This window comes from Mastigoproctus giganteus, chromosome 3 (assembly GCF_048544385.1).
Source record: "Mastigoproctus giganteus isolate SK-2022 chromosome 3, ASM4854438v1, whole genome shotgun sequence".
Taxonomy (NCBI): domain Eukaryota; kingdom Metazoa; phylum Arthropoda; class Arachnida; order Uropygi; family Thelyphonidae; genus Mastigoproctus; species Mastigoproctus giganteus.
The window spans coordinates 96,802,647-96,826,579 of record NC_143577.1 but is presented as its reverse complement, the minus strand read 5'-3'; the positions used below and the strand labels follow the sequence as shown (position 1 = coordinate 96,826,579).

General features: G+C 37.1%; 1 protein-coding gene across 1 annotated transcript in view; it reads right to left on the bottom strand.

Moving 5' to 3' along the window:
* Positions 1-23,933, bottom strand: part of LOC150088169 (uncharacterized) — a 311,939-nt gene that overhangs the window by 250,751 nt on the left and 37,255 nt on the right. Inside the window, exon 2 of the mRNA XM_090370054.1 lies at positions 7,785-9,195. The gene's annotated coding sequence lies outside the window, so the exon portion shown is untranslated. The remainder of the gene's footprint in view (positions 1-7,784; positions 9,196-23,933) is intronic.

The window sequence follows — 23,933 nt, the reverse complement described above, 5'->3', positions numbered from 1 at the left end:
TATATTTATAAAAAACCATTAGGTTGAAGCAAAAAGTGAATATTAAAAACTGTTATGTTTACTTTTGATGGTGCTTCAGTTATGTTGATAAGCATAACATTTCAGACAGCATTGTTTTGCTCACAGTGATTTCGGTACTGATGAAGCTTGAGAAGGGCAGTTTCATTAATTATGAACAGGAAAACATTACTTAAGTAATGTGACCAATTAGCCATAATATACTCCTCATTTTGTTTGGAGGTGAAATACATTTTTTCAAAAAAAAAGTTACAATGCCCAATGAAATTTAATAATTTTTTAATTTAGTTCTATTATATTTAAATTAGTTGTCGGGAAAGACCTGGGTTGAATTCCCATCAACGACTGGAGAATTTTTAAAGTTCTCTTTAATTCTAAAGTAAATAAGGTTTCTCCTGTGGGTTTTTCATCTCAACCTCATGACCTTTTCTGAACACCAGAAATGCCTCAGATTACACTGATCGGCAAACCCCCCATTTTTTACTATACTCTATCTTCAAACAGGCCTATGGGGCTGGGAAATGCCATACTGCAATAATTACACTCAAACATCAGCCAAGCGATTAAAATTTTTACTATAAAATAAAATAAAATACAAAAATAAAATAAAATACTATGATACAATATCAGAAGACTAAACTATTACAATAAAATAAAATAAATTACAATAAAGCAATTAAAAATAATACTAAAATCATTAAAATAAGCTAAAATACCGAAGCTTTCGGAGACTGCTGTCTCCTTCTTCAACAGTGTACTATTACTGCAGTGACACATCCTTAAGTAGCAAGCCCATGGCACTCAAACACGTGATTCACCAGGCACATGGTCGGCATTCCCCACATGCACATCGGAAACGGAAGTGGCTTGGGAGCGTGTCAAACGGAACCAGTCATCCCGTCAGAGGATAACCGCCTCAAACAGGGGTTGTAAACACATACCCCTGTCCCTGTTAATAGTATTATGACTGGATGAACCGATTCACAAGCTTTCGAGCCAGGTGGTAGATGGCTTTCATCAACCGGTGAAATACCACCACTTTGCTTATTGGAGGCTTGAAGTGGTGAAAACCCATGTTTAGTCTCTAGAGCAAAGTTTCCGGCATCCCCCTCCCCCCATACTTCTCCTTCAACCCTAACCCAAGCACGGTACTAAGTACTATAGGTTCTAATACCTCTCGTGTTTGGGGTTCACATAAAAAAAAAAAAAAAAAAAAAAAAAACTTGCGTTCCCAAAATCCATGGGCACGGTCAGTAATGACTGTGTCCTCAGGTGAGATCCAATGTTGCTTCTCCCAGAAATGCTCTGCCACAGCAGATCTCGCATAGTTTGCAATCTTAATAGCGGTCATGTGCTCCCCCAGACGGTCTTTTAAACGCCGCCCCGTCTCCCCCACATAACACTCCTCACAATCCGGGCACTTGATCTCCTAGACCACACTACTAGTAGAGTCTTGGGCTACGGGACCTTTGACTTGAGACGCCACTGTGTGCAACCTCCGTCCAGGAAGCTGCACACAGCGGGTCTGACACTCCCGCAATGCCCATACAATGCGTTCTGAAAGGCCCAGATAGTAAGGAATGTATGCGGTAGCCACAGGGGCAGGCGACTCCCTACAATTGGACTCTACCCTATTAATATATTTGTTTAAGACCCTCTGGGGGTACCCACGCTTGCTGAGGTCTGCCGTGACTCTACAAATAATTTCCATTTCCTTATCCTCGGGGGTACTACAGTGGGTCTACACCGGTGTTTCCCAACCTTTTTTTTACCATGCCCCACCTAAGTCTTTCTAAAATTCTGATGCCCCTTATGTAACGTTGGGAAACACCGATATATATATTTTTTTATATTCAAAAATTGAATTATTCCCTAAATGAAGCCTAATTACAACTTGTTCGGGACACGAGACTTAGGTTTTAGGAAGAAATCATTAGGAAAAATTAAGAAAAAAATAGGAAGTAAATTTTCAAAACATATAATAGACATTGTGATATCCAGTCGATTTCTTTTCTTTAGTAACAAATCATTTATGGAACTAAATCCACATTCAGCTAAATATGAAGATGGAAACGGTAACAATAGCTCTCTTGCAAAGTTGGTTGAATTTGGGTATTTAATTTCTGTTTCATCACAAAGCCATGCCATCGCTTCTTTTATATTGAATAAAGTTTTAACTGACTCATCATTTTGCATTTCTGAGAATTCTTCTTGGTACTGTATTGATACATCAGACAAATCCACTAACATTGGTTGCATCATCCAGGTTGGAAAATCAATTTGTTTTAAATCAAAAAACCTCTCTTTTAAATCATCGGACAGAATTTTCAGATGATCAACAATAACAAAATACAGCGGTATCAGTCACTTCACATTTTTGCAGACAACGAAATTGTTCAAACTTTTTTTAAAAATATATTTTTGACATAATTTAATAAATGTAATGAAACCAAATGTCTTTTTTGCTTTTGCATCGACGAGAATTTTATTTGTTCCTTGAAGTTGTTTATTTAATATATTTAGTTTTTCAAAGATATCGGCTAAATAACTCACAAATGCTTTACCATCGACTGTTAACAGATGCTTCATTTTAGGTTTGCCACTTAAAAAGTCACTAATAGTATCAAATAGTTCCATAAATCTTTTCAAGCAGTTCCCTTTCGAGAGCCACCTTACTTCAGTGTGAAGTAAAAATCTCACATGGTCTTCATTTTGTTCTTCACAAAAAAGCTTGAAGAGACAAGTTTTCCCTATGAATAACACAATGCACAAGAAGCATTTCTGGATTCTCATCTTTCATCAATTTTAGGCAGCTATTTTTCTTGCCCATCATATTAGGAGCACCACCTGCAGCGCAAGGTGTTATATTTTTCATTGATATATTATTGTCATCTAAGTAATTTTTTAGCTTATTATATATATCTTTGGAGGTAGTGGTGCTCTCTAATGATTTACAGAATAACATTTCTTCAGCAAAATTACCTTTATCAATATATCTTACATAAGTTATCAGTACGGCTTCACTGTCTCTCAAAGTTGAGTCATCCATTTGCACTGAGAATTTTCTTGTTTTCAGCTTTCCAACAAGTTGTATTTCAATATCTTCACTCATTTCATCTATTCTTCCGCTAACAGTATTGTTATTGAGTGGCATAGCTTTCACGTCTTTGTCATCTTTTTCCAGAACTGTTTTAAGAAATGCTGATATTGATGGTTTGATTAAATTCTCTCCTATAGTATGATTTTTCCCAGATTTAGCAATGAGTAAAGAAATTTCATAACTAGCCTCAAGAGTATGATTGACAGTTGCAGTATGAGCAATAAACAGAGACTTTACCAACAATTCTTCTTTTGTACAAGTTAAGTCATAGTAGGCGGTTGTTTTAAACTATAGACGAGCAATTTTTGAATTGCCCCCCCAGAACAATCAAATTTCCCCCATGTGGGGCGTGGGACCCACGTTGGGAAACACCGGTCTACACCCTATTCAACAACGCCCTGGCTACACTATTCTTATGTTGATAAGCCTTTGCCGAGCTGTAATGAACATACTGGCTATGGCACATTGGCTTTCTATAGATTGTTGTCTTTATTCTAGGCCCATCTCTGCTAACCAGGACATCCAGAAACGGGAGGGACCCAGCTGTTTCCACCTCCGAGGTAAATTGCATAAATGGGGAGAAGCTATTAAGTAAATTGAGCACTTCATCTTCTTTCCCCTTTTTTATAATGGTGAACGTATCGTCCACATATCTCCTCCACTCGCGCATGGGGAAATTCAACTGATGAAACACCCTGGTTTCTAGTTCCTCCATGGCCAAATTGGCCACAATGTAACTGATGGGGGAACCCATGGCCGTGCCATGGACCTGCTTATACATAACATTTTGAAAAATCATGGTAGTGCTAGCGAGGCAGAACTCTACACCTTTACAGATATCATCGATACTTAATAAACATCTAGCACTTAAGGTATCATCCTGTTCCAAGGCCAATTTTACACAATGCACCCCATGTCTAATGGGGATACACGTGAACAAAGATAACACGTCAAAAGAGATTATAAGTTCCTCTTCACCTATAAACTGGCTTCTTATAAAATTTACAAATTCCTTGCTATCTTTAACTACCAAACTAGAGCGTCCCACTATAGGAGAAATAATTCTAGCTAAAAATCCAGATAAGGCATAAGTGGGACTACCCACAAACGATACTATTGGTCTCAATGGAACACCTACCTTGTGTGTCTTTGGGAGGCCATAGAACTGGGTATTCGACATCCTGAGGCATGTAGAGTCCAATAAACTTCTTTAGATATTTTTCCTGCCTTATGCCAGCCCTGTATAATGCTATTAACTTGTCTCTCCAAACCAGCTAATGGATTTCGATGGGTAACTTTATATATGTTGGTAACCTGTAAAAGATCTAGAGATTTGCACAATAATCTTCTTTGTTCAGTATAACTGATCTGCCTTTGTCAGCAGGTAACATTATAATATCCTCATCCTGTCTAAGCTGTCTGAATGCTCTTTCATGTCTATGGATGAGATTAGAATGCCCCATCCTGGCCTGACTTAAAATCGCCGCAATCCTAACCCGTATCTCATCAGCCTGGATCACGGGTAGCTTGTTGATGGCTTTCTCCACTCCCATAGCTATCTTCAACAATGGGAGGCTTAGCAGGTACTAGAGCAAACATTGGACCCAGGCTCAATACTTCCTCCTGTTCTTTAGTAAACTGTTTGCCACTCTTCTCTTTCTTGGTGATTCCCTTCTACTTCTGACTCTTGATTTCTCTCTCTCTCTCTCTCTCTCTCTCTCTCAGGGTAATTCTTCAGAATTTTTTTTTTTTTTTTTTGGCTGGTGCAGCATAAAAGTCTAAATATTGAACAATGGGTGTATTGACCTTATTCTATTTACAAAAATGTTTATCTGATAACAAAGCAGTTATTTTAGTCTGCCAATGTATCCATTTTTCCTTGTATTTTTTTTTTTTTTTTCCATTTGAAAAATATATTGGTGAAACTGTTCACCATGTTCATCGGAGATGGCTCCCAAGTTTTCAAGAAAAAAGTCTAGATAGGAATGTAGAAAATAAGCTTCATAACATGTGCCCCAACTCTACGTATGCTAAAATTAGCTCATCCACAATTTCACTGTAAGTTTGTGATTTCTCATTGCCTAAAAAGTTCCGGCAGACGTTTTTGAATGCTTTCCAGGCTCTTAATTCTGTAGCATTTTAATTTTTTTTAGTGAATTGCTCATCTTGGTATAGCAGTTTGATTTGAGGACCCACAAAAATTCCCTCTTTTATCTCGGCCTCACTGATTCAAGGATATGTTTGCCTCAAACAAGAAAATCCTTCTCCTTTTCTGTCCATCGCTTTCACAAATATTTTTTTTTTTTTCTTTATCAAACCTAGGTTGATATGCAACGGAGGTAAACAGATTTTTGACTTATCCACCATAAGAAGATTTGCTGTGTTTCTCTACCCTGGTGTAGTTTCTGAATGGTCTAGCCATTTGTTTACCCCGTAGTGGCAATCCTTCACTCAGCTGTCCCACTCATAAAAAGCAGCAGTATTTGCTGTATCCATCTTATAACCCAGTCAGCAAAGCTACCACTTTTAGGTCGGCACAAATATTCCATTCTTGATAGCACATTTTTTGCAAAAGAACTTGTATGTTCTCGTACATTTCCTTCATATGAACTGCATGGGCCAATGGTATAAAATCTATAATGGATCTATACTATAGATGGATACTTATTTCCATTATGGAATAAAACTGCTTTCAAACTGACCTTGAATGAATCAATGAAAGGCCTCCACTGCTCGTGGACATGCTTCAAATGCAACTCTTTCATTAATTCCTGGACTTTGTTATAATAAACCAAAGCACCATCCATGGAGTAATAGGTCATTATGTTAGAATGCCACCTAATATAAAAAGACATCTTGACATCCTTTACAAGAAGAAATCACTGCTAAAGTTCTGATCCTATAATTGGGCCATGGTTTTGAGAGATCCAAATCTCTGACCAAATTGTTAAATTCTACCTGAGTGATCAGATGTAACTTTGCAGTATCAAGAGTTGAGAAATCTGGATCTGTACATGTTCTGGGGTTCTGCATCTTCTGGAGACTCCTTTTCCAATCCTGAATTAGAGTCATGTCCATAAGTTTCTAGTGGCTTTGGTACTGGCATTGTATCATCGTGAGGAACCGGCTTAAAGCAGAAGGTATGTTGGGATACTCTACTTTACTTTATGCTTGAATTTCCAGGAAAAAACAGAAATACCGGTCACGCAAACGTAACAATCATTTACATGGTCTCAAGGTTCCCAACATATCACCGGAACAGCAAAAGGCATTGATTTATGACTAACACTAAGCCAGCTGTTGATATCCTTCTCCATGAGCTACAGGAAATCTTTGGAGCCATATTTTATCTTGATCTCCGACATTACATCCAAAATAGAGTTCACAGGCTTTTCTCACAAGCCGTGACAGTGGCTTCTGCTGCAATCTTAATACCACTTCTTCGCAAACGTAGCAAAAGCTATAAGGCTTATTTCGTGACATATTCACGTATGGTTGAGGTAATCACACATAAGAACATAATTAAGAAACTGGAGATTTTTATTTCTAATTTAAACACAGTTAATGATTTACACTAATGCACACAACACTTGTTTACAAACACTAAGTAACTAAAATGCTTGTTCACCACTAGCTCTCTCTCTCTGAAACACATGCACTTTTTGAAATACAAAAATGCTCGCTTGGTGTGGAACCACTCGTATATATACCAGTATAGAAGTTTCTAGAAGGCTCTCACAATATTTCTAGAGAACTCTGTCGGATGTTTTAGAACTCTCCAGAAACATCCCAACCTTTCTCACACACAATATTCTAGAAAATTCTTGAATGTTGTAGAAAGTTCCCGAATGCTCTAGAAATCTCCCAATTTTCTAGAATAAAATAAAAAAAATAAATAGATAAAATAGATAGAAAACATAATTAAACCAACTGCAGGTCTTAGTTTTTGGTCAATAACTACAATATTTGAAAACTGAGGGTGATGAGAACTTTTTAAGCAGACATCTGAGTTTTCGAACATATTTCCTATATGAATCTGTTGAAATTATTTCAGGCAGGAAATTGATGCCAACTAATACTTTGTATATTTAACATCATTATACCGCAATGTATAAAAATTTTTGACCCCTGCACACATTCTGTGACCCAATTCAAGCTATCCTTATTACATAAAATGTTCTTCATTTTCCTGACAATAGTCCAACAAGAATTACCTCCAGTGTGACCAGAATATCCTGCCATGCAACAATATGTTTTAGGGTAGGTAGCTGCATGGTTGATGAGTCCTTCTGTATTTCCTTTGAAGTACTACCCCTTTTCTTTGAGGACCTAAATTTGTCCAACAAAATACTAAATTTTCATTTAATACCCCCTCTCCACCTGCATCTAGCACACAAAAACTTCTCCTGTAGCATATCCAGCAGACATACTAGGCACAGTGCATGAAACACCTCGACTCACAGGAGAACAGCTTTTGACAGCAAGAAAAAAAAAATCTAAACAAAGTCTTGTTTGATTTTTTTTTTTTTTTTTTTTTTTAATACCATTTAAGCACACAAATACTAATTATAATTTTCTAATCAGCTAAAGTAAGACAAATTGTAGTTTAAATTGCACAAATAAAAAAAAAAGGTATATAACCCAGAAAACCAAAATGTGTACTTACCTTTTCTTTTTTTATCTTCAAATATTCACATTTTCTGAATTTACACACCTGGTGACTTCTTACACTTTTGCATGGTCCACAGTCACCACAATTCTCCTTTGTCAAACAGCCTGTACATTCCCCACACCTTTTTCTTTCTTTTTATGAGTTTTTTCCAAATCAACAGTGTCATCATTAACATATGAACAGTTGTTTTTCACTTTTTGCTCTGTTGTTTCTACCGCATCACTTGTTGGTGTATGAGAGGGCAGTGATGGAAACTGCGGTAAAGAATGCTGTGAGTAAACAAACTTATTTAAAGGTGTACTTACAGGGCCAGAATAACCTGCAACGTTGTGTCTATGCACTGACGTACCCAATCCCCAACTGGCTGGAAAGACTCCATTCTGTGTTCAGTTCTAGGTCCCTGGGAAAAATATTTTGTTGTAGTTGAGTGAGAGAGTTGCATATGATTATTTACTTTAGAATCTTTTATGGTATATGAATATGCTGAATTAGGAGAGGAGGAGTATACCAATGAATTCAGCGGCACATAATTATTTAAACTTTCTTGATTACTCAGCTCTTTATTTTCCAATTTATAACTATCATCAGATGGTGAAAGATGAGTAGAAAAATGTGAAGTAGCAGAAGAAGTTGATACACTATTAAAACTATGTGAAGACTGTTGGTTTGAGGTTATTTTCGAAACACTAGAATTCTGGGGAGAAGAAACGTGAACTGCATGTTGTTTAACTGATTCCTTATTTTTAGCCTGCGTTCTTATTGCTAATGCTTGATCAGAGATCAAATTCTGTTGATTATTTCTTCTGGCTGAATGACTGGATAATCTGTTGCCACTATTATTACCTAGAGTTATACCATCTGAAGCAACTGTTGCATCATGTAAAGGTAACTTTTCTTTCTTTTCTAGCAGACGAGCCGATAAGCCTTCTGAAGCTGTATTATGACTTGAATCTGGGCTCGAAATCTTAGGACGAATAAACGGGGTTGATATTGCATACTGTGTATTAATAGTAGTGTGCGATAATGCTGGTAAGTAAGGCATCTGAGAGCATACAGAACTTTTAAAAGATGCTGGTCTTGGCTGATAAGTTACATCAATTCTGTTTATCAGTGACTGTTGTTGCTTGGCATCAAAAGAAGAAATGTTGACACTTTTCTGATGATGATGATGCAGTGATGACGAAGATTGTGGTACTGCAAAAGGAGGTTTAACTGATTCCGAACATGCTGAAGATACTGTCGGATACTGGGTATTTGATTAGTCATCCAGGATCCATGACCCAAACTATGTCTTGAACCTGGGCCCACCGGTGATAATATCTGTGAAAATGATGGAGGATATAAGCCAGGACAGCCACAGGAATGGCATGTTTATTGCCGTCATTCATAATCAAAGGATACCCATCTGTGTGAAAAAGAAAGAAATGAAGATAAATTTCTCTTCTATTGTCTTAACACAATATTAGTATTTTAAAATTATAAGCATCTTTGCATTCACCTTTTATCTATGAGAATGCTTTGGTTTCTCAAAGCTTTGGAACGACAGGCACACTGAAAGGGACCAAAATATATTCTCAAAAATGAATGTACATATGAATATAATTTTAAGATTATTTCAGTGACTACAATGAATTATACCTCTGCAAACTTGAATATTGGTTGAGTCCAATGCTATTAATTAGCACATGCTTTAAAAATCTATGAAACTTTAAGAATACAATCTAAAATAGTAATCAGCAGTGCTAATTACACATGGTCCATGAGGCCTTAGAAATTGTTCCATTTTCTCTTAGAGAGAGTTCATAATAAGTAAACTTAAGATAGAGTACGTAACAAAAAAAAAAAAAAAAATCGTCAAAGGTCCTTTTAGGGACAACCCTATGCACTGCTGACCACAATCAAATACTCTTCTCTGCAATTTCACTAGACGTTTTCAGTCTTTTTTTAAGACAAGCCTCCAAGACTTCAACACTATGTTCCAAACATGGCCTTGCCATAATTCTATAAAGAGGAATAATATCAACCTTCTCCCTGCAAGTAAAGACTCTAATAGATCCCTGACACAACACATTAAGCCCTTCCCACTCACCTGCTTATATCAAAACCACTAATTTTTTTCATCCTGAACCACATTTGATTCTCTGTATTTTAGTCTGTTATATTAAAGGAGGCTGCAAAGGAAGTAAGTAAACCCTTAGTCATAACTATGAGAGCTTCTTTGCACTCAGGAGAGGTATCCATAGACTGCAGATGTGCAAATGTGACATCAATTCACAAAGGAGGATCAAAGGCTGACACAAGTAATTATAGACCTGTGAGTTTAACTTCTGTTCCAGGAAATTAATGAACGCTGTTGTTGTTGTTGTTATTTGGTTTTTAGGAGCATTAGCAACGATGGCCTTAGGCCATATTGCTCCATGGATATGTGGTGGTCATTTCCCTGACCTTTCCGCATCCTCCATATTTGGTGGTCACGGGCTCGAACCCCGGTCTAATCAAGGAGCATGTGTTATGCACTGCTGCTCCTGCCCCACTTGGCTATTGAGGCGCCATTAATGGAGGCACTGATTAAAGAAGCACTGCAGGATCATCTAGACAACACTTCAGTTATAGCTCGGACACAGCATGGTTTTGTTAAGGGAAAGCCTTGCCTGACCAATTTGATTGGATACTATGATGCAGTCACAAAAGAACTGGATGCAGGGAATAACTTTGATATTATATATTTGGATCTTAGAAAGGCTTTTGATACTGTTGCACATGGAAGACTGCTGCACAAATTGGAGCAGTGTGGCATTGAAGGCAAATTGCTGCTATGGTTAAAGGGATGGTTGAGGGGGAGAAGGCAGAGAAGTGGTAATCAATGGACACTGCTCATCGTGGACTAATGTTATTAGTGGAGTTCCTCAGGGTTCAGTGTTGGGTCCATTATTGTTTTCTGTGTTTATAAATGATATTGATGATGGTATATCAAGCTTAATGTCCAAGTTTGCAGACGATACAAAGGTTGGCAGGGTTGTCAAGGACACTAATGACGCTATGCTGCTGCAACAGGATCTGGTAAGGTTGAGCAGATGGGCTGAGAGGTGGCAAATGAAGTGTAACATTGACAAATGTAAAGTACTACATATGGGAAACAGCAACCCCATAGCAATGTATCAACTCTGTGGTACTACAGTGACAGTAGTAGAGAATGAAAAGGACTTGGGGGTAACTGTGCAGGCAGATATGAAGTTCTCTGAGCAGTGCAGAAGGGCTGCAAGAGTAGCTCATAGTGTCTTGTCAATGATATACAGGAATTTTTCTAGCAGGGATAAGGAGGTGATTATTCCCTTGTATAAGGAAATGGTCAGGCCACACCTTGAGTACTGTATACAGGTCTGGAGGCCTCATTTCAAGAAGGATGTAGAGCTGCTGGAACGAGTGCAGAGAAGGGCAACAAGATTAGTGAATGGAAGGCTTAAGTTTTGCAAATTATAGTGTCTGGAGACTAGGCACCGACGAGGTGATCTGATAGAGGTGTTCCTGATAGATGGGATTCTTCCTCTTGCTCAGAATAATCATCTGAGAGGGCTTAAATTCAGATTAAGGAAAGACAGATGTAGGATAGATGTGTGGAAATTTGCTTTTTGCCAGCGGGTAGTTGGTTGGTGGAACAGACTTCCATCCCTTGTTGCAGAAGTTGATAGCCTAAATAAATTTAAGGCTCAGGTGGACAGGTATTTCGAACAAACGGAGGAGTGAAATGAAAGTTTTTTTTTTTTTGGCTGATGCTGCTAAAGCTTGCTTTCTTGCATCATATGCCTCTCCTAATGATAATGCTAATAATCTAGACAAAACCATGAAATATTTATGAGAAATCTAAGGAACAATATGGTGAAGGCTATAAAAATGAATTGTTAAGTGCTATTAAGTTAGATAATGCATTATCTAACTTTCAGGTGATATTATGGACCAGATTTTGGAAAAAATAAGCAGCTGACTACTTTACTCTCAGATTCGGCTTGACATCTGACAGTATTGAACACTGCATCACAAAATTACTACCAAAATTTAAGCTTAACAATGTAATCTGAATGATGAATAAAACTTAAAAACCAATAAATTTAAGCTTAACAATGTTGCTGTTGTGTTAGCCTGTGGAATCCTACTGCTGGGAAAAGGCCTTCCCTCTACTTTCTGAATTTTTCTCAGTTCAATGCCAGTCTTGTCCATGTGGGCCCATAAGCTTAATAATGTAGTCTGCATTAAATTTGAAAACCAGTAGATTAGTAATTAACATAATTCTAAAGCTTTTACATTGTTCATTTGCATGCATTGAAAAGTGTTAAATATGTATATAGCTATTATACCTGATCATTTTTGGCTGTTATGCTGTGGAAAGGTTATACCAGTTATGTTCAAAATAACAGCAATATTTGTTTTATTCATAAACCTATATGCATTTTAGTTTTTGTATTAATTTCCGTTATTCTTATATGCATTTTAGTTTGTTGTATTAAATTTCAGTTCGTCTTATATGCATTTTAGTTTGTTGTAATAAAAATTCAATTATTTTGTACTTCACTATACAATCCATTTCAAATTCTTTTCATTAAATTCTCCAAATTGTAGTATTATTTAGGATGCACTATTGTGCGGATCGGCATTCTCTAATAGCATTAATTACCATAAAAAGGGTAGTCATTGTTTGCTGTATAAAAGAACATATGGTGCATGTTTTCTTCCTTGCTTTTTTTCAGACAGAGTGGGTGGGATGGGGGGGACTTTCAGGAGTGGCATTTGAAATAAATGGGGTAAAAGTTATTGTCTTAATGTAGCTACACCAAATTAAGACAATTATGCACATAACATAGGGGTTTGTTTTCTAAGTCTACTGTAGTTGCATTGTTATAAATTTTCTATTTTAATTTGGCCATAATTTTATTATATGTTATTAAGTTAAACATTTAAAGAGGTCGCTGACTCTCTTTAAAAATTACAGCTGTGCATTACAGGCTCCAAAAAAGCAATAAGTGTTTGCCTTTTTATTTATCTAATCGTTATTTTATATTGTACTTTATACCTAGTCTTATAGTTATTGTTACGCTGGTTATTTTTATTTTTAATTTAGATAAAGAGTTTTTGTAGATTACTACTTAATATTACTACTTAATTTAGCTTCCTTGGACTCAGGGGAGGTACCCATAGACTGGAAATGTGCAAATGTGACCCCAATTCACAAAGGAGGATCAAAGGCTGACACAAGTAATTATAGACCTGTGAGCTTAACTTCTGTGCCAGGAAAAATAATGGAGGCACTGGTTAAAGAAGCACTGCAGGATCATTTAGACAAGACTTCAGTTATAGCTCAGACGCAGCATGGTTTTGTTAAGGGGAAGTCTTGCCTGACCAACTTGATTGGATACTATGATGCAGTCACAAAAGAACTGGATGCAGGGAATAACTTTGATATTATATACTTGGATCTTAGAAAGGCTTTTGATACTGTTGCACATGGAAGACTGCTACACAAATTGGAGCAGTGTGACATTGGAGGCAAATTGCTGCTATGGATAAAGGGGTGGTTGAGGGGAAGAAGACAGAGAGTGGTAATCAATGGACACTGCTCATCGTGGACTAATGTTATTAGTGGAGTCCCTCAGGGCTCAGTGTTGGGTCCATTATTGTTTTCTGTATTTATAAATGATATTGATGATGGTATATCAAGCTTAATGTCCAAGTTTGCAGACGATACAAAGGTTGGCAGGGTTGTCAAGGACACTACTGACACTATGCTGCTGCAAAAGGATCTGGAAAGGTTGAGCAGATGGGCTGAGAGGTGGCAAATGAAGTTTAACATTAACAAATGTAAAGTACTACACATGGGAAACAGCAACCCCAAAGCAACGTATCAACTCTGTGGTACTACACTGACAGTGGTAGAGAATGAAAGGGACTTGGGGGTGGTTGTGCAGGCAGATATGAAGTTCTCTGAGCAGTGCAGACGGGCTGCAAGAGTAGCTCATGGAGTATTGTCAATGATATACAGGAATTTTTCCAGCAGGGATAAGGAAGTGATTATTCCCTTGTATAAGGCAATGGTCAGGCCACACCTAGAGTACTGTATACAGGAGGCCTCATTTCAAGGAGGATGTAGAGCTGCTGGAACAAGTACAGAGAAGGGCAACAAGATTAGTGAATGGAACAAAGGGGTGCTCTTACGAAGAAAGGCTTAAGTTTTGCAAATTACAGTGTCTTGGTTTTGCAAATTACTTGAATGGTTTAAGCATACTCAATGCTGATGGGATTCTTCCTCTAGCTCAGAAAAATCACCTGAGAGGGCATAAATTCAAATTGAGGAAAGACAGATGTAGGATAGACGTGCGGAAATTTGCCTTTAGCCAGTGGGTGGTTGGTTGGTGGAACAGACTTCCATCCCTTGTAGTGGAGGTTGATAGCCTAAATAAGTTTAAGGCTCAGCTGGACAGGTATTTTGAACGAACAGAGGGGTGAAGTGGAAGTGGGTTTTTTTTTTTTTTTGGCTGATGCTGCATAAGCTTGCTTTCTTGCATCAAATGCCTCTACTAATGCTAATGCTATGATGTGGTTACAAAGGAACTGGACGCAAAAAATAATTTTAATATTGAATATTTGGATTTCAGGAAAGCTTTTGACACTATTGCGCATGGAAGACTATTGTACAAATTGGAGCAGAATGGTATTAAGGGTATAAGTTGCTATAATTGATAAAAGGATGGTTAAGTGGGAGAAGACAGAGGGTGGTAATCAATGGGTGCTGCTCTTCGTTGACTAATGTTATTAGTGGAGTCCCTCAGGGTTCAGTGTTGGGTCCACTGTTGTTTTGTATATTTATCAATGATATTGATGAAGGTATATCAGGCTTAGTGTCGAAGTTTGCAGATGATACAAAGGTTGGCAGGGTTGTTAAAGACAGTAATGGCAGTGTGCTATTGCAATAGGATCTAGATAATTTGGGCAGATGGGCTATGAAGTGGCAACTGAAGTTTAACCTTGACAAATCAAAGTACTGCATATGGGTAGAAGTAACCCGAGAGAAAAGTACCAACTGTGTGGTACTACACTTAAGGTGGTAGAAAATGAAAAAGACCTGGGAGTAATTGTGCAGTCAGATATGAAGTTTTCTGATTAGTGCAGACAGGCTGCCAGGGCAGGTCATGGGGTTTTGTCAATGATATATAGGAATTTTGCTAGCAGGGAAAAGGAGGTGATTGTCCCTCTGTATAAGGCAATGGTCAGGCCACGCCTTGAGTACTGCGTACAGGTCTGGAGGCCTCATTTTAGGAAGGATGTCGATTTGCTTGAGCGTGTACAGAAAAGGGCAACAAGATTGGTGAGGGGAATGAAGGGATCCTCTTACCAAGAGAGGCTTAAGTTCTGCAAACTGCAGTGGCTAGAGACTAGGCACTTGCACGGTGATCTGATTGAGGTGTATAAGGCCTTTAAATGGGTTGAGCACGCTGAATTCTGATGGGATCCTTTCACTTTTCAGAATACGAACCTAAGGGGGCATAAATTCAAATTAAGAAAAGACAGACGTGCGGAAATTTGTCTTTAGCCAGCAGGTGGTTAATTGCTGGAACAAACTTCCATCTGTCATTGTGGAAGTTGATAGGTTGAATAAATTTAAGGAGTAACTGGACAGGCATTTGGAGGGAATGGTGTGATTTTTTTTTTTTTTTTTGTCTGATGCTGCATAAACTCATACACTTGCTTTCTTACATCACATGCCACTACTACTACTACTGCATCAAATATAAGATTTAAAATCTAGCATCTAAATTTAGCATTAGCATACGATGCAAGAAAGCAAGCTGATTCAGCAGCAGCCAAAAAAAAAAAAAAAAAAACCCACTTCACTCATCTATTCACTCCAAATGCTTGTCCAAATGTTTAGCATTGATATCAATCATGTATACTGCATATCCCTGGATTAAGAGAACAGGAACGTATATGCATTACATATTTTGTTCATCTCATTTCAGTACTGATCATTTCAAGGCTCCTGATGAGTGGGAATCAATGTTCATGTGAATGAATAAAGATAAAATTACTTATTATTTTCTTATTTTGCGATTTTATATTCATTATTTTTAATACTCTGAACACAGTGTCTCATCAGGTTAACAGCCAATTTTGGTTAGCACACAATGGCAGGCTTTATTTTATTTAATATCAATCAGGTTACATTAGAACTAAAAGTTTATAATAAGCTTGTTTTACATTGATTAGGTTTTACATTATAACAAAATATAATAATACTTTCTAGTATAATTAGTGTATATTAAAATGAACAGGTAACGTACAATTGCTAAAGCAATGGCATTAGCATTTAACCAAATATAATGAAGTAAAAATTATAAATACAGTAATTACAAATGATCAAAACAGCTTTTGGGAATATATATATATAACTAGACAATGGCAATTTATAAAATTTTCATCAACCCCATGGTTGAATGAAGGTTGCAAACCCCTCATCTACAGTAAGGATTCTCGTATGATTTGCCACTATTAATGGCAAATCATGTGAGGAAGAAAGCTTATTAGCATTAGCATTAGTAGAGGCATTTGATGCAAGAAAGCAAGCTTATGCAGCATCAGCCAAAAAAAAAAAAAAAAAAAAACCCCACTTCCACTTCACCCCTCTGTTCGTTCAAAATACCTGTCCAGCTGAGCCTTAAACTTATTTAGGCTATCAACCTCCACCACAAGGGATGGCAGTCTGTTCCACCAACCAACCACCCGAATATACAGCATCAGAAAAATATAAAGTTTATAGATAAAAACATTAGGCAGACAAAGATTTACACAGCAAAGGGCTGTTCCATTTATGAAATGTGCTTTTGAAATTTTCTTAATAAAACACCTGGAAGAATTTACCACTCAGCATATTTGTAGTTTTAATGCTACAAAAATGTTGAATTAATAATTAGTGAACATCTCAGAAATAATGAACCACATCAGAAATCACTGAAATATTTAAAGGCACGCATATATATATATAAAACATACACTTTCCTTTTCCAATAAATAATAAATTGAAATGCACTTTATAATGGCAAATAAGACAAATTGTTTTTCCTTGCATAAAAAACAAACTTGTATGTCCATCATGGGGGCTCACATCTGGTGAGTATGGGCTTGGCACACCCAGGGTCAGCTGGATATCTTCATTCCTCTCTTTCTTGGTGAGTCCCTTCTACTCTCTCTCTCTCGGGTAATTCAGAATTTTTTTTTTTTTTCTGAATATAATAATCACTGAACTCATAATGCATTTTTTACTTCTTTTGTTTGAAGTGGAAGACCTTGTTAGAAGTTCTTTTTAAAGGGAGTTGAAGAATGGATTTTTATTAAATACTCTACAGGTGGAAACTAAATTTTAAATTGAATTTCTTAATATTCCTAAATCAACAATTCCTTCAAGGAAAATTAGAAAGTCATAGCTTTAAGTACCTAATCATGCAGTAGCCAATTTAATCTAAAACAGTTGAAAAAAACTAGTCAAAGAGTTGCAGGCTAGTAATCCCAATTTAGATACCAATTGTCAAGATGTTTTTCTTATTTATTTAAATGCATGTGGAAGCTGAAATGAATGCTAAGAATCATGATTTTATAAAATATAAGCATATACTTATTGAAGAATATATATTGTCATTTATGAATAATAAACAAGATTTACAAATTTATACAAAAGTTAAGTGATATATATTAAAATTTGAGATTTTAAAGTATAAAAACACCTAAAGCAATTTATATTCCTACCTGGAAAAGATTATAATCCACTACATTTCATTCTACTAGCTCTACTTTACATCCTATTCCAAATATCAAAAACAAGTATAATGTTAACAGGTACAGAGATAATTTATCAAGCTTTAAGTGCTGTGAAAGAAAAACCTGCTTTTCCTTAGGCTACCTATAATATGTGTGAAAGACCCAATAATGCTGTCTGAAGATCCAGTTCTGCAAGTGGGTTAATAGAACAGAGATACTAGGGAACATAATACAGAAGAAATATGGGTTTGTAGGTAAAAGCTTATTAAAAGAATAGAAACTATCTTCCAAGGAAACAGGGGTAACATTAACCCTAACCTTGAAATATATGGTTGATACCATATATTCCACTCACAGAAAGAAAACAATCCCTTTGGAAAATACAGAACTGTTGCTTTTGAATATATTTGCAGATTTTATATTATGAGGCACTCATCTTTCTTTTTTTTTTTTTTTTTTTTAATACCAGATTTTTGAAACAGTTTGTTGTTTTCAAAACTTTAATACCCCTAAAATAAAAAGAAATAAAATTTTAATGAAGTTCAAAGCCATTTTCAAAATTCCTTTATTTCACCTTTCACTGCTCCATTAATTTAGCCTGCCAGTGATCCTTAAATATTCCTTACTGTAAATAGGAAATTTAAAAAAAAAAAAAATTAAAAAAAGCACTAATTGTAATGAAAAAAAAAACAAAAAAGGAAAAAAAGTCACCAAAGTACAACATGAAGTGAAGGAATTAAAAGCATTTTATGATTCTCTGTCTTAACTATTCCATTAAATTCCACATACTGCAGTAAAATCTTACTAATTTGGGCTGCTTTTTTTCATGTATTTTGTTTGTGCAGAACAGATTTTTCCTAAGTAGCAATTTAATGATACAATTTCAAACTTTTTTCAAAATAGTTAAAAATCAACTTGTAAAAGAAATAAAACCATTCAAAACGAAAAATTAAATGTAAATGAAAACATTACGGCATTCTTACTGTTAGATAATGCACCTGCACATCTTTCTACCGACATTTTATTAAGCAATGACTATCTTATCAGGTGTAAAAATTTATCAAATTCCTTTTCTTACATCCCAATACCAGAACACTTCTACAATCTATGATCACACTCAATTTGTGTTTGGTTTTTTTTGATGATTCTGAGGGTGAACAAGACACTGTGACCAATATTAAAAATTATAACATAAAAAGAGACAACTAGCTCCACATTGGAATGACACAGGTACAATGGCAAGTGTGTGTAAGAGGCTATTAAATGATAATGATGTTCCCATTGATTTAGATGGAAATAAAGATGAGTGTCAAAATGTGTTAACACAAGAGTGCTGATTAATTTGGGGGATGTAAGAATGTGACTAAAAGAATATGAAGAAATAGCAGCAACAAGGAGGAAAGAAAAACAGCATCAGTTCAAGGGGGAAAGATCAGCATGTGAAACAGAAGGTGAAAGAGAAGAAAGTAAAAAGCATGAAGGCAGCTAAGACTATCTTGATACACTTATTAAATCTGCTAATTCTGAAGAGAAATTTGCAGAATGTTTTTGGCAATAGTTTTGGGAGCATCCTTGGATTCAGGGAGTCTCTGCAGACTGGAGAGATGCAAATGTGTCCTCAATTCACAAGGGGTGTCAAAGGTTAACACGAGTTCAGTATTCTCCCCAGAAAATTTTGTCAGCCAGGTGGGAAAGTGTAATACTTTGCAATATTATAAAGAAATGAAGAACTAAAGTAGAAAAGGGCAATACAGTAGGACCTTAATCAACACAAAATTTCCAGTTTCTTTAAAAAAAAGGGGGGCTTATTGAGGAGGAACTACCTGCATATGCTTAAGTTTGTAGTTAAAAAATAGAATTATTTGTGTTCAAGTTTTACTTGAATTCTGTAATCACTTTTTTTTTTTTGCATATAAAAAAATTCTTAAAAGTTTTTCTTTTCATATTTGTGTCCTAAAATTTTTTTTTTACCATCTAAATTAACATACAAAAAAAATTTGTATAATTAAATTCTATTACAGTTAAGAAAAACACAAAAGCACATATCAATATTGATGATTCAACTTGATATTGATAGTTCGACTATTGGTGATCCTGCTCAGGCGGCTGACAGACTGAATGATTGTTTCATGTCTGCATTCACACAAGGGGGTTATGGGGAGGCAGAGGTTTATCAGACCAATAGGAGGGTGGAGGAGGGTTTGTTTGTTTGTTTATTTTGGTTTTTAGGAGCATTAGCAACTAAGGCCATATTGCTCCGGGATATGCGGTGGTCATACCCAGACCTTTCCGCATCCTCCGTATTTGGTGGTGATGGGCTCGAACCCCGGTCTCATCAAGAAGCGTGTGCTACGCACTGCTGCTCCTTCCCACCTGGCTACGGAGGTGCCTAGGTGGAGGAGGGATTAATGAAGTTAAACATAGGAAGGGCATCTAGGGTGGACTGGATCTATCCAGTTGTATTGAGGGAGACGACAGAGAGGTAGGTGGACTCTTGACAATACTTTTGGGAGCGTCCTTGGATTTAGGGAGTCTCTGCAGACTGGAGAAGCGCAAATGTGTCCTCAATTCAGAAGGAGTGTCAAAGGTTAACACGAGTTCAGTATTCTCCCCAGAAAATTTTGTCAGCCTGGTGGTATTATGAAGTAGCCAGGTGGGGAAGTGTAATACTTCGCAATATTATAAAATTTTCTGTTATTTATAAATGTGACTTCAAGCGATCCAGAGCAAAAATTAATTGCATAATTTACATTATATGCTCCTGTCACACTGACTTCGATCGCATAGTATGTTCAAATTAATATTGATCGAGATCAGTGAGCAGTACCGTATGGTACCAAAAAATTTGCTTAAATTTTAGCTGGGCAGTCAGTTCAATTCACCGGGCAGTGCACCCATTTGATAGGTCTTGGGGAGAACACAGACTCCAGTGTTGCTGGAACAAGCTTCCATCTGTCATTCTGAAGGTTGATAGCGTGAATAAATTAGCATTAGCATTAGTAGAGGCATTTGATGCAAGAAAGCAAGCTTATGCAGCATCAGCCAAAAAAAAAAAAAAAAAACCCACTTCCACTTCACCCCTCTGTTCGTTCAAAATACCTGTCCAGCTGAGCCTTAAACTTATTTAGGCTATCAACCTCCACCACAAGGGATGGCAGTCTGTTCCACCAACCAACCACCCGCTGGCTAAAGGCAAATTTCCGCACGTCTATCCTACATCTATCTTTCCTCAATTTGAATTTAAGCCCTCTCAGGTGATTTTTCTGAGCTAGAGGAAGAATCCCATCAGCATTGAGTATGCTTAAACCATTCAAGGCTTTATACACCTCTATCAGATCACCTCGCTGGTGCCTCGTCTCCAGACACTGTAATTTGCAAAACTTAAGCCTTTCTTCGTAAGAGCACCCCTTTGTTCCATTCACTAATCTTGTTGCCCTTCTCTGTACTCGTTCCAGCAGCTCTACATCCTTCTTGAAATGAGGCCTCCAGCCTGTATACAGTACTCTAGGTGTGGCCTGACCATTGCCTTATACAATGGAATAATCACCTCCTTATCCCTGCTGGAAAAATTCCTGTATATCATTGACAATACTCCATGAGCTACTCTTGCAGCCCGTCTGCACTGCTCAGAGAACTTCATATCTGCCTGCACAATCACCCTCGAGTCCCTTTCATTCTCTACCACTGTCAGTGTAGTACCACAGAGTTGATACGTTGCTCTGGGGTTGCTGTTTCCCATGTGTAGTACTTTACATTTGTCAATGTTAAACTTCATTTGCCACCTCTCAGCCCATCTGCTCAACCTTTCCAGATCCTGTTGCAGCAGCATAGTGTCAGTAGTGTCCTTGACAACCCTGCCAACCTTTGTATCGTCTGCAAACTTGGACATTAGGCTTGATATACCATCATCAATATCATTTATAAATACAGAAAACAATAATGGACCCAACACTGAGCCCTGAGGGACTCCACTAATAACATTAGTCCACGATGAGCAGTGTCCATTGATTACCACTCTCTGTCTTCTCCCCCTCAACCACCCCTTTATCCATAGCAGCAATTTGCCTCTAATGTCACACTGCTCCAATTTGTGTAGCAGTCTTCCATGTGCAACAGTATCAAAAGCCTTTCTAAGATCCAAGTATATAATATCAAAGTTATTCCCTGCATCCAGTTCTTTTGTGACTGCATCATAGTATCCAATCAAGTTGGTCAGGCAAGACTTCCCCTTAACAAAACCATGCTGTGTCTGAGCTATAACTGAAGTCTTGTCTAAATGATCCTGCAGTGCTTCTTTAACCAGTGCCTCCATTAATTTTCCTGGAACAGAAGTTAAGCTCACAGGTCTATAGTTACTTGTGTCAGCCTTTGATCCTCCTTTGTGAATTGGGGTCACATTTGCACAACTCCAGTTTATGGGTACCTCCCCTGAGTCCAAGGAAGCTCTCATAATTATGGCTAAGGGTTGGCTTACTTCCTTTGCTGCCTCCTTTAATATAACTGGATAGATCCCATCCACCCCAGGTGCCTTTCTTGTGTTTATCTTCAACAGTTTCTCCTCCACTTTACTCCCAGTTATTTCAAGATTCTGTAGCTTACTGCTAGAGTTGAATACACCTCTGGCATTCCCCTTGCTGAATAACTCCTCATGTGTGAATGTCGATGCAAAATATTCATTTAGTTTGTTAGCTACCTGAGCAGGATCATCAACAGTTGACCCATCAATATCAAGTGGACCAATCTGATTCATCCCCTTCCTTCTAGAGTTTACATAAGTAAAGAACTCTTTGCTGTTTTTCTTTGCATCCCTTGCCAAGGATTTCTCGTAATCTGCCTTCGCCTGCCTAACTTCCTTTGTAACTTGGTTGCATATCAACTTGTATCTATCATAGGCTTCTGTGTCATGTGTTAATTTGTAAGTATCCCATGCATTTTTCTTCTCTGCCATATGCCTCATTAGCTCATCTGACATCCATTTTGGCCTAAACCTTGAACAATATTTCTTAGTTGGTATGTAAAGCCTAGTAGCTTCCAAGATACGTTCTTTGAATGCTTCCCATTTTGAATTTGCTGTTGGTAACATCATCAGTTGGTCCCACTGTATAGAATTTAAATACTGTCTCAGTCCATCGTAGTCACCTTTACGGAAGCAATAACCCTTCCCTTTACCCCTAATGGTAGTTACCTCTTTCAGTAAATCCCACTTCAGCACACTGTGATCACTGCCACCTAGTGGTTCATTTATCTGCAGATTCTTAATGCATGAAGAATCACTGCTGATAATCAAATCAAGAGTATTACTCCCTCTTGTTGCCTCCTGAACATGCTGAATTCACGGAGGAACTGGATAAACTTTTGGAGAGAATGGCGAGGTGAATGGGAAGTTTGTTTTTACTTTTTGGCTGATGCTATAAGCTTGCTTTCTTGCATCATATGCCACTACAAATGCTAACGCTAATATTCTTTCGTTATTTTTTATTTTGTTAAATAAAAGCACATATTGATCTTTCTTAAAGAGCTCATAAAATAACTGCAACTGTTAAAGTTGGCTGGTTGGTCGGTATAGAAGTTTATCAGCACAAGGGAAGGTATACAAGTTGGTTGATATAGAAGTTTATCAACTTAGGCCAAAATGTGCCTATTCCAGTGTTTGGACAGATGTTGGAAATTCGGTTTATTTGAGATTAGAAATATTCATATAGTTTGGTTTGTTTGAGATAAGTAAAGAGCTCATATAGATTAGCATTGTTTCCTAACAAGTGGGTTAATGATAAGGGTTCTTGCATTTGTGTCAGAGAGCAGAAGATAGTATTTTTGATGTGAGAATAAAATGAACAGTCTAAGAGAATATGTTGAACTGTCAGTTGTGATAAACAATAAGTGCATATAGGAGGATCATAACCCATGAGCAGGAACAGGTGGTTCAGGTGTGTGCCCTATGCACAATCTTGCCAGTATTACTTCCATGCCTGTTTTGCCTGAAGTTTTGCTGGAGTTCTATAGTTGTGATTCATATTTAATTTCTAATAATATATTGTTCGTCTGTGTCTTCCAAAAGTTTAACCACTGGTCTCTGCAGATATGTTGGGTATGTTTCGTGAGATCTATGTAGGGTACTTGGTAAGACGTAGGTACACTGCTGTTTGGGTGTTCAGCTGTCTGGTCTGCTGTTTCATTATCTGCAATGCCAGTACACCCTGGAATCCAACAGAAGCTTACAGTATGATTCCTATTCTGCAAATGATTTAGACGAGACCAGATTTCTTTTACTGTGGGGTTGAGAAATTATTACTTATTGTGAACAGCACACTCATGGAGTCTGTATATGTTAAACTACTGGTGTTG